The following is an 11,493-nucleotide window of genomic DNA, read 5'->3' on the forward strand; positions in this document are numbered from 1 at the left end:
TGAATACAGATACACGTATTTCTTGCTTCAAGTTCGCAAATACTCGATTTATTTCATTTGAAATCCATCTACCTTGCAACAGGTTTATTTCTGGCGGCACAAAATTCGTGTTATGATCGAGGCAGCACTGCAAGTGCAAAATCGTGAATTTCTATTAAGCATTTCGAGAAAGATCTCACAACCGTAGGACACGTTCTAATTTTAAAATTTTACAATAAATACCAAATACTAGATTCTAAATAACTTAAAACCATCACTAATATCAACAAAAAAAAAAATGTCAAAGGAATTTTAAGAATAATTAGTGTTTCAACTGGAAATGTTACTTTTTTCCTCTTTAATCTATAAATCGCAAAGAAACTTTAAAAAAATGTCTGGCAAATCAAGGACAGACTCCAATCCTAGATGAAAATACTAGTAGCCTTAGCTATTTTCGGAAGGTGCATCCGAGTTGTTGTTCTCAAGCCAAAACTAAACACGCGTTTTCGCTTGGACAGTTAATCTGCCCGGAGCACAGCAAATGCTGTAGCCGGTCCTGGACAACTACCATGAATTACAAAAATAATACATTAACTACCTAGTCAGACATCATGAATTACAAAATCTTGAAATAAGAATTAAATATATACATAATCTTCAAATTAATATGTTATCTGAGATATACATCTGTCGTTAACGTCAACAAAGTTACATGTTTATAATAATATCCTTCAAGGAAACCGAATAAATTATTGGTTAATCTTTGGATTACGGTAACTCGGCGATTTTTTTGGCGAAAGTTTGGCGACCAACCCTGTTACAGCAACCTGCTAGTTTTGTTTTAGACGTCATTTTATTTTCACGAAGTAGAGGCTTTTTTTTTTTTACTCAACATTTTTTTCCAACAATCTGCTAGCCGAATTACGCTTATGCTAGAACTTTTATGGAACAAAAGTGCTTAATCATGGCGACATTTTGGTAAGGAGATAAAGGTTACTAGCTAGGACTTTAGCAGTGTACATGGATAAAGTCAAGAGTGTGCGCAATGCCATATAAAGGTTACTAGCTAGGACTTTAGCAGTGCACATAGTCAAGTCAAGAGTGTGCGCAATGCCATTTTTGTGCAATTCTGGGTTTTTAAGTGAAAATAGGTCGAAGTGTACATGGATAACGTGTATGTGCAATTCTTAAAAACGCGGCAAGCAGTTTGCGATTCTGCACTTTCTCCCAATTTCGCACCTAATCTTTGTCATGATTAAGCACTTTTGTTCCATAAAAGTTCTAGCATAAGCCTAATTCGGCTAGCTGATTGTTGAGAAAACATGTTGAGTTAAAAAAAAGCCTTTACTTCGTGAAAACAAAATGGCGTCCAAACAAAAACTAGCAGGTTGCTGTAGCAGGGTTGGTCGCCAAATTTTCGCCAAAAAATCGCCAAGTTACCATAATCCAAAGATTTTCTGATTTCGCTGAAAATAGTTCTAAAGGCCTAAAATATTTTTTAGCCCAGCAAGTCCCATTGTAATGCTTGAAGTAGATTAACTACTGTATCATTACATATAGAAAAATAAGTATGAGTGATAAATTTTTGAAATTTCAAACTGAACACTGTCATATACTGATAAAAATACTGGTAAAATCCTAGTATACGGTACATACAGCTTTGGTCCAAGTTTGAAAATTGATGCAATTTACCGCTCATCATAAAGTCGCCCAAAGTAGCCAAATGCCGTACATACCGTACACTAGGTTTAAAACTGTCAACTAGATAATATTTGTTTTATTATTAACTACTACAAGTTACTTAACACACTATTTTTTAAAACGAAATTAAATAAGGTGGGAATTTTCTTTTACAAAACGAAACATTTTTTTAATTAATTTCGGTAAAGCTAAAACGTTTAGTAATCACTCACATTATGAGGCTTCTTTATATCTTGTTTTAAGCACTTCTTTCAATATAATTATGCAGCCGAATTAAATAATCAGCTGTTACTAAATCTGACCTTTTCAAGAGCTTCAAATTTATTCGCATACATTATTATTAAGGCTTGGATTTAATTTAACATATGTACATATTTCTAGTTTCCCAAACACAAACTAAAAGTTCTGAAACGTGAGAGAAACAATATAAATTAAAAGACTATTACAATTCCCTTTTCATCTGTACCTTAGACATAATGAATTTTTTTTAATAATAAGAATTAAATTAGAATGCTGTAAAAATGAAGAAAACTAAAGTTTCAATAAAAAAGCTCACCTCTCCCTCTACGGTACAAGCTACGACGTAGCAATTAAACGCAATTCCTCAATTGAGCCAAAAGACGCCTTACAATACGATTACGATTAAAGTCACAATTATAGCTTGGCGCCAATTGCAGAAATAAATTCAATATCCGTCAAATGGCAGTTCTGAAGCAAGTATGCAGGCATCTATTCGATAAATAAATTAAAGTTGTTTATCTTTATGATAAAATTAAATCATAAAGATTGATTTTTTTGTACAACTTAGATATAGTATTAATGTGACGAACCAACTTAATCAGAACTACCGCTTTCTTTATGTCTTAGATTTTCAAACGTTTAACTTCTATTACACTGAGTGAAGAAATATTTCAACAAAGTGTTGAGAATTTTCCAACAGATACTTAACTTATTACATAAATTCCGAAACGAAATAAACAAAAGCAAAAAGCAAAATCTTTTTTTTTTTTTTTTAACTAATAGTTGTGTGTTGATGTAGACATGCTTAAACAGAGGTTTAAGTATTTCGCTATAAAAATTGGATGAGTATAGTTTCAGATGCTACTATCAATAAATATTAACAGAATCAAATTATTCTTTGGTCGAGCTGATCGCGTACTACGTTTTTATTTTACGAATGTAATAGAAAAAGCAATTTTTTATTTTTCAGTTTTCTAATGATATCAATTTCAACTTCTTTCATAACACATAAACAGTATATCATTATCAGTTCCGTAGAAGAGTAAAAATTATTAAAATCTGCGCAGCAGGGATTTCTTGAGCATCCATTGCGATTTTGTCATTATTATATCTACAATTTGATTTCCTTCTTCTTACATCATGGAAATCGAGAAAGACAAACTTTTAATATATGCAAGTATCATGAAATTGCTGCTTAGAAAAAAAACTTTTCAGGTGAGAGATATTTTGTTTAAAATCTTCCTTCCACTGAAAAATACTCAAATACTACTATGTGCTCTAAACGATAATAAATGTTTAAGAAATTTGAATTCTAATACATTTGCTAATCACGGCAGGTAAAAAAACTTTATTACACAAGCTTTTTAAGTGCATTTATGCCTATGGCGTTTCAAATTGAAATCATAAATTTCAGAGGCATTGACAATGGAATTCAATGGCTTTTCATTTGATTTATCACAGTCAAAAGTCAACATTATGCAGACCTGTAACGGAAAAACAATATTCCGACTGAAAGAAAAACACAGCGCTTTGTGATATTCATGTAGTATGGACCATCACTCAAGATGCTTGTTTCTTACTCTGAAATTTTGAAGAAAATCGAGTAATTAGCCATTACTCTCAACATAAATGATGGGTCTCCCGACTTGAAATGCTGTAATTTTTTTTATTATGGGTTACCTGAATCCTCCATTGTCTCTGGCAGTGTGAAAAGAGAATATGCCAGAACACTGCTTATTGATTCCTACAAAAATGCTACTTCTGTTTCCGTATGTTTTAACTCATTTTCGGGAAGTGCCCAATAATGAAGTGTGCTTTATTGAGCATTTATCAAAATTCATTTTGTATCATTCACAGTCAAACGAAAGTAGTTTTAGTTGAAAAATTTACGTAATAAAATACGTTGAGGAAACGGTGATTTTACATAGTTCTGCTTAATTTTGCGACTGTAATTTGAAAACTTATAGCAACAAAACTTTTTTAAGGTTACTGATTTTTGAATTAATGTTTGTTATTAAGAAACGTACTGCTCTCTATTACGCTGATGAGCAATATGCTGGTACAGTTTTAAAGATATGTTAAAGATAACATGTTATTCATCAAAATCTATTGCCATTCTATTATTTTTTAATTTCTTCGGTATCAGAAAAAAGAAAAATGACGCTTTTACTAAGCATTTTATACAGAAAGAATAGATTTACATTCAGCCTGAAAATGATTCCATTTCAGTAACAAATAAAAGAGTAAAGCTAAAATTCGTTATACAAACAAGACTTCGTACTTTTAATTACTGCACAGAATAAAGCTATAAATGCTTTCAAACTTCAAACTTCCTTGCCTGTTATTATTCGAAATTTTCCGAAATGTACGCAAAACTTATCCTCGAATTTTTCGAAATTTATTTTAAAGTCGATGATATTCTTCCTCCCGAGTTAAGACAATAACCTTCGGACAAATATCTGCCTGTTCTTGAGGAAGTAATTTTCCACGGAATCCTAAAATTTCATTTTACCTTTTAAATAAATAGTCTGAAGATAAATATCTATGACATGAAACCTTTGTTGGCTTTCCCGGAATCAATGACTTTTGGAAGATGATGGATTCTGAATTCTTTTTTGAGGGAGAAAAAATTCGTAAGCTGGGGTAGAAAGCGTGAGATAATTTAATGGTTAATTCTTAGATTGTGGAGAAGATTAAAGGAAAATATTTTCATAGAGTTACCTACATCATTTCTGTTTGCAGTGCCTTTGGATTTCATTCAAACGTTAAAATCTGGTTCAATAGTAAAGTTATCGCCGTGTCCTTTACAAAGGGAGGCCCACCAGCAGCCGAGCGGTAAAGTCGCTGAACACTGGTAGTTCGGTCCGAGGTTCGAATCCCGCGAACGGGCTGGCTGCATGGGTGTTTTCGTGGTTTTCCCCATGTGTAACGTGTATACGAGCCAGTTTCCCTTAGAAAGTCCTCCACGAAGGCATCCCTCCCCTTAGGCAGATAGCCCTAGTGTGCTTTGCCATAATTAAATACACCAACACACCTTTACAACGGTTCGCTCAAGTTCTTTGGATCATTCCAAAGTATAATAGGGTTATCTGCCTAAGATCAAGCTGCCTTCGTGGAGGGCTTTTTATAGGAATTAATTCATATTTATGTTACAGATGGAGAAAACCATGAAAACTTCCTTGAAACCAGCCGTTCGTTTGGATTTGAACTCGAGTCGAACTACCAGTATTTAGAAAACTTAGTGCTATCTTTTCTTACACAGGCCAATTTTTTTATCATCAAGGAAAGAAAATGAACTGACCAAATGGATTCTTAATAAGCATAGCGTATTCATATTAAGTCTTTACTCCTAATAATCGGTAAATTGAAGTACAGCGTCTGTTATAAAATATCATATGGTAAAATTGATTTTAAGTTTTTTTTTTTTTTTTTTTTTTTTTTTTTTTTTACTGACGTTAGAAATGATAAGTTGAACTATAATGTCTGTAGTTCTGTAATAGACATTCATCTGTATGCCTGCTATAAAATATAGTATGGTAAAAAGGATCCTACTTTTTTTATTTGTAAGGTTTTTATATTTATTTACACATAAATAAATATAATGGTAAGGTGGAAATTGTTGTCTTAATATTTCTATTTTAAATATTTATTTTCGTCGGTTCCCATCAGGATGAAAACCAGTTAACATATATAAGAAGAGAGTTTTCGAAGTTCCAGAATATCTTTTTTGACAGAGACCGCTGACCTCCGATTTTCGTTTAGCTCTTTGATTTACTTAAATTGGATTTATCCATTTGCAAGCCATGTTTGCTCGCGTGAGTAGAAGGTCTGAGCCAAAGCTTATAACAAAACTTCACCATGTGAATTGCATTTTTCTTTTCTCTTTCGATTTCTCTTTTTTTATATTAGCTTAAATCCAGTAAGCCGCGGTGAACTGTTTTGCAATATGCAAGCTGTGTGGCTTGTCTCTTAAAACAAAGTTACAGTAGAAAGGCTTATTTCTAACGTCGTCTGAGTTTTGTAGTTATTGCTCTGAAAATCTAAAACAAAAAAATTTCCCTCATTATCTACATGGAGCCAGACGTTAGCTTGAAATACTACCGGTCATGTACACATTGCTCACACCAGTGGCTGAATGGTTACGACAACTAAATGCTGGTAGTTCTTCCTGGTTTCGAATCCATGCTTGAACTGGCTGCATGGTGGATTTTTGTGACCTTCCCCATGCGTAACAGGAATACCAGGTATTTTCTCTTAGAACGTCTTGCACGAAGGCATCTCTTCACTTAGATGAATAGCCTCCTTGAGCTTTGCCATATTTCCATAACCAAGGCTAGAACTATGTGTACTGACGTTAGAAACGACAAGTTGAACTAGAGGGCCGGGATTAGGCAATTCGTAGTCATTTGCGAATTTGAAAAATACGGCCTGCAAGATGAATTTTTTTATTTTCATTTCTTTTCACGGCAAAAGAGAATTTAGAAAAAGAAGTGAAACAATAAAAATAATTAGTTTTAAAGAATTAATTAAAAATTTTTAAAAATCAATCCATATACACAAAAAGTTTATTTTTCCACATTTTTTATATGAACGACGGTAAAAATAATTTATTTTATATCTCATTCATCCCACACATCATTTTTAATTATTATTAAGAAAGATTAGGATATATGTTTTGTGAGATACTCGTACATAAATATATCTTAACCAACTTTAGTTTGGAAAATGCTCTTTTACCTCTTGCGATACAAACAGATTAAGTTAATAATGCATTTAATGGAATGGACAAGTTAATAAAATATGAATTCATTCATGCAATTAACCTATAAGGTATTTCTTCCGCCTTCTTAGCGAACCTTCATTCTCTAAAAATCCCAGTAGCCCTTTAAAAGGGTGAGTATATAAGGTATTTCTCCCACCTTCTTAGCGAGCCTTCGTGGTGTAGTGGTCTGCACGCTCAGCGCGTAATTGAGAAGTCCGCGGTTGTATTCCCGGCGAAAACGTTGCTAATTCTTCATCTTGCTGCTTTCAAAAATACCTAATGACTCTAGAGTGGCGCCCGAACTAAAATAGTGTTGGATGATGATTCTTCTCACCCAGGATTTGGCGACTGCGTCCCCTAAAAAGCCCAGTCGCCTTTTAAAAGGGGGAGTATGTAAGGTATTTCTTCCCGCCTTCTTAGCGAGCCTTCGTGGTGTAGTGATCTGCACGCTCAGCGCGTAATTGAGAGGTCCGCGGTTCGATTCCCGGCGAAGATGTTGCTAATTTTTCATCTTACCTGCTTCCAAAAATACCTAATGACTCTACAAACCACAGAATGTGAAAAGGATTCTGAGTTTTCAACCTATCCTCATAAATATCTTTAGAAAGACACTTCTCGCGGCAGAGACAATAACACTGATATCCTTTCTGTCATCATCCTTATAGATTTTTCAAACAGTTGCACTTTTCCCGTAGATCATCTTTATCAGTTTCTGGCAAATTAAATAGGAAACTAAAAAATTGCCCGTGTGCATTTTTAGTTGTTCCAAGCGTTTATTTAACAGTATTCACGCTGTAACCAATAACGTATACAACATATTAACTCTGTCTGAATGAGATTTTTACCTTCATCGAATTTTGAAAATACTGTTCATGGAATCAATTCTTACTGTCGAAAGACGAACAAGTTAAAAGAAGATAAAATATTTTCATGCAGTTAACTCCAGATTATCAAAAGGTATATCTAAATTTCCAAATTAAGTGATACAAGATGATTGTTAAATGAATTTTTGAAATAAGTAAAAAAGAACGACTTTATAAGAATTTTAATACTGAACCAAATTTATATTAGAACAGAAATGGGGAATAATGTTTCCAAACTCTCATTAGCAGGTTTTGTTATTTAATACAAAAACATTAAAATGTTTGCCTGTTGTTTTATTTTACTTTAAAAAAAATTAAATACTGAGGAAATAAGCCGTTAGAAAGTCAAAAATAAATATTTCACACAGACTGCAACAAATATTAAAAATCCTATTTTAAACAGTGATAAAGCTTTTATTTTTTATCATAAATTATTGCGAAACAAAAAATGAAAAATGAACATAATAGGGATTTTTAATCCTGATTACAATTAGTATGTATGAAAAAGCAATTGGTTTTATTTAAAATGTATAACTAAAATAAAAACTATTCAAATGCGTTAATTGCCTGCATAATTAGAACTTAACCTACAACTTACAAACTCTTATAGGAAGCAACGTTTTCTGAAAAAAAAAAAAAAAAAAAAAAAAAAATTTATTGATTGTTTGCTTGGTTATCTGTAATGGTGTAAATACTTTCGTCAGGTCTTTTCTGCAGACTATACTTTTTTCAATAACGAAGACCGCACGGAAAATTGGAACGATTTCTTGTACTGCTAGATCTCACAGATGACTTCCAAGTAGTTTAATGCAACTTCTTTCGCAACTAGAGGCTACAATGGCGCTAGCAATGCTAGTGACGGTTGCCAACTAGCTTTGTCAATATAAAAAACAGTTTTAGATAGAGCCTTAATTTGCAACTACACTTAAGAGATTATTCGCTTTTATTTATTGCCTAATTTTGAAAGAAATACAGTTTTCAAATATTAAACTATTTACAAATTTAAATTCACAAAATAGTTACTTCAAATTGAATTGCCTTGCTAGGATACTTAAAGTTTTAATTTAACTTAAAATAATAAATTTCATATTTAAAATTCAGATGCGAAAATTATTAAGCCACTGAAAAAGTACTTTGCAAGATACCTTTTATATTCGGTTGTACCTATATTTTTTGTGACGTAATGCAAATATTCTTTTTTTTACGTTTTTCTCTTCTAAATGAGAAAAAGGTGCAGCAAAAGTATTGAAATGCCACTTTCGGGGCAATCATTTAAGTAGAAATGATTATAATTACAGCTGTGAAGAAGATAGGGCATACACTGTTAGATTTTAATCTGATAAACAAGTTTTCGATCTAGAAACTTGGCTGAATCTCTTTTGAGCTCTTCTTCCCTAATATTTTTATTTTTTATATTTTCAATTTATTATTATTAGCCCAAACAGGCTATTTTTCTCAGAAAGACTATTAATTTCGTTTTGGCATTTTGATTTGCTTCACCATAAACGGCGAATCACTTTTTAAATTGTTGCCACCAAATATTAGAGCCCTGTATTAAATTTAAAGAAATTCAATAATGAAGAATCTGCACAAATGTATGTATGCTTCTCACATTGTGATAAAACAACGGTACCTAGAGCCATTAATTTTTGAATAACGTACGTGTCCACCCGAATATGGGCATCAGGGAGCCCAAATTTGGAAGTTGTTTTATTATCTATTTCATATTTTGTAAATTATTTGTAAACGCAACGCATTGATTTTATTTTAGATATATTTTCCCCGAGTGGCAACAGAGAGTATTTTGATGGAAGCCGATTTGAACGGTATTTTTTTTTTTTTTTTTTTTTTTTTTTTTTTTAAGTGCGCATAATAATTTTGTATTGCCAGTTGTATCGTCTCAGTGATACGTAAAGTAATGCGAAAATAAAGATTTTATTAGCATAAGTAAAGACTATTTATTAAAGAAAGTAAATTAAGCTAACACATTTATGAGTTTTTGATTAAGAAACTTGTACAGACATTAGGTTATTTCGAAGCATGAGAGATGAAAAAAAAGCAATGCCCTCGCCGGGACTCGAACCTCGGACCTCTCGAATACGCGTCGAATGTGCTGGCCATTACGGTACGAAGGCATGCTAATTTGTTTCTGTATCACACTTGAAAAAGACGAAATTCTAACTTGCAAGTTTTTAGGAGTTAGGGTTACTTAACAATATGCATAATCAAACCGTTTAAATTAAAACTAGCTATTACGCTATTAGGTTTTCTATTACTGTGCATTACTGTTCGTCATTATACGTCAACAGTTGCAGTAAAACCTAACGTAACCAAAACTCGGTTTAAGTGGGAAAATAACGCTGACACAAAGCCACATCTAACATTTCTTTTTACACTGCTGTTTCATACTTTAAAGAGGAATGTGTTTAAAAATGAAAACGCGTCACCGTAATATAGTGTATGAGTAAACAATAAGCTATGAATTGGATTTATTGAAGAAATAATTCCTTAAATTTCGCTTTCATTAATTCCAATTATTCTGATCATGCTAGCAATTCCAATTTCGCAAATCGAAAAATTCACTTATACTAACTGAAAAACTATCAGCTTGAAGAAAAGGAAAATAACTGAATTTTTTTTCCCAAAATTATTGAAATTATACGCACATTTTATTATTATTTTAAACGAATTCTGAACAGTATGTCGTGTATTTAATACTGAATTATGTATACCGCGTGCTATATTCTTAACACCTCAGAAACGCATGCGTTTTACGATTGCATGTTTTAAACTCAGTTTTAACAAAGTTTTTTAGTTTTCTAAAGCCTTCACACATGTTATTAAACATCTTTACGCATGTTTCACATGTTATGTAACTATATTGATTTTTCCTATTATGATCTCGGGTAATCGATGAGTATATTTCAAGACAGTATTTCTAAAACTAAAAAAGTACTATACTTATGGCATATTATGAGCTTTCTAAATTTATTTATTTCATGTTTTTTATAAGTTCGTATGTATTTTTTAATATTCACGTGTTTGAACTACAGCACTTGTCAGTTTTACTATCAATTTTTCCAGTTTCGTCTCAGTAATTTAAAAGTGTAAAAGAAGCAAAAATGAAAACATTAAAACATAACTGAAATAACATAACTGAAACAGAAATAAAAATTTAGAGTTTTCTCTTTTTATTACTGTCTACATTTAGGGGGGGGGTTAAATAAGAATGAAGATTGAAAAGAAAAATCTTGAAGTTCATTTTATACAAAGTGCATTCAAAAATAGCAATTCTGCTTAAAATGTTATACACGAAAATGTTCAATTTTCATTTCTTACGAAAACTTAGAGAAACAAGTACATCAAGACACAGCATATGCTGTCAAAGGACGAAATACAATTTAAAAAAAAAATAGGAAGAAAGAAAAAAAGTACTATCAATTACCTGGTTAACACAGACATTTACATCTATTGAGATATATACGCTTAATTGACATTATCAGTTGTTGTAGCCCGCTATTGGCAAGGAAAACTGTTATCTCTTACGACACTTAACGCGGTTCTACCGTAGTTACGCTCTAATTTTAAAAATGCTTTCTTAGTTCAGAAAATAAATAAGTAATCATTCGCTTCACTAAATGAAAAAAAATACAAAAATACAACTTACCTCTTCTGAGAACGTAAAGCTCTTACTGAAAAAGGCTTTCCTTCAATAATTCTTGTAAGTTCTGCTGGTCTTGGTCATCGAAAATGGACTGACCCTATGGGAAGTTAGAAGCCTCACCCTACCCAACAGAAACGTTTCTTCTGTTTTCAGAAATTCTTTCTTTGCATGGCGTCATGCAGCCCCCCACCCCACCCCAAAACGGTGTGTGGACCTCTCAGATTTCGAAGGGAACACGATTTTCCTTAGTTAACACTTCTGATACCATCTGTGGCTTGCAGTCT

The 11,493-nt window shown here is 32.4% G+C and overlaps 1 protein-coding gene across 1 annotated transcript in view; it reads right to left on the reverse strand.

Annotated features, from left to right (window-relative positions):
- Nucleotides 1–11,230, reverse strand: part of LOC118197877 (uncharacterized) — a 34,663-nt gene extending 23,433 nt beyond the window's left edge. Inside the window, exon 1 of the mRNA XM_085822933.1 lies at nt 11,213–11,230. The gene's annotated coding sequence lies outside the window, so the exon portion shown is untranslated. The remainder of the gene's footprint in view (nt 1–11,212) is intronic.
- Nucleotides 11,231–11,493: the final 263 nt, after the last annotated feature.

The sequence above is a fragment of the Stegodyphus dumicola genome, chromosome 8, assembly GCF_044657685.1.
Source record: "Stegodyphus dumicola isolate Sdum_Otavi_A_Nest chromosome 8, ASM4465768v1".
Lineage (NCBI taxonomy): Eukaryota > Metazoa > Arthropoda > Arachnida > Araneae > Eresidae > Stegodyphus > Stegodyphus dumicola.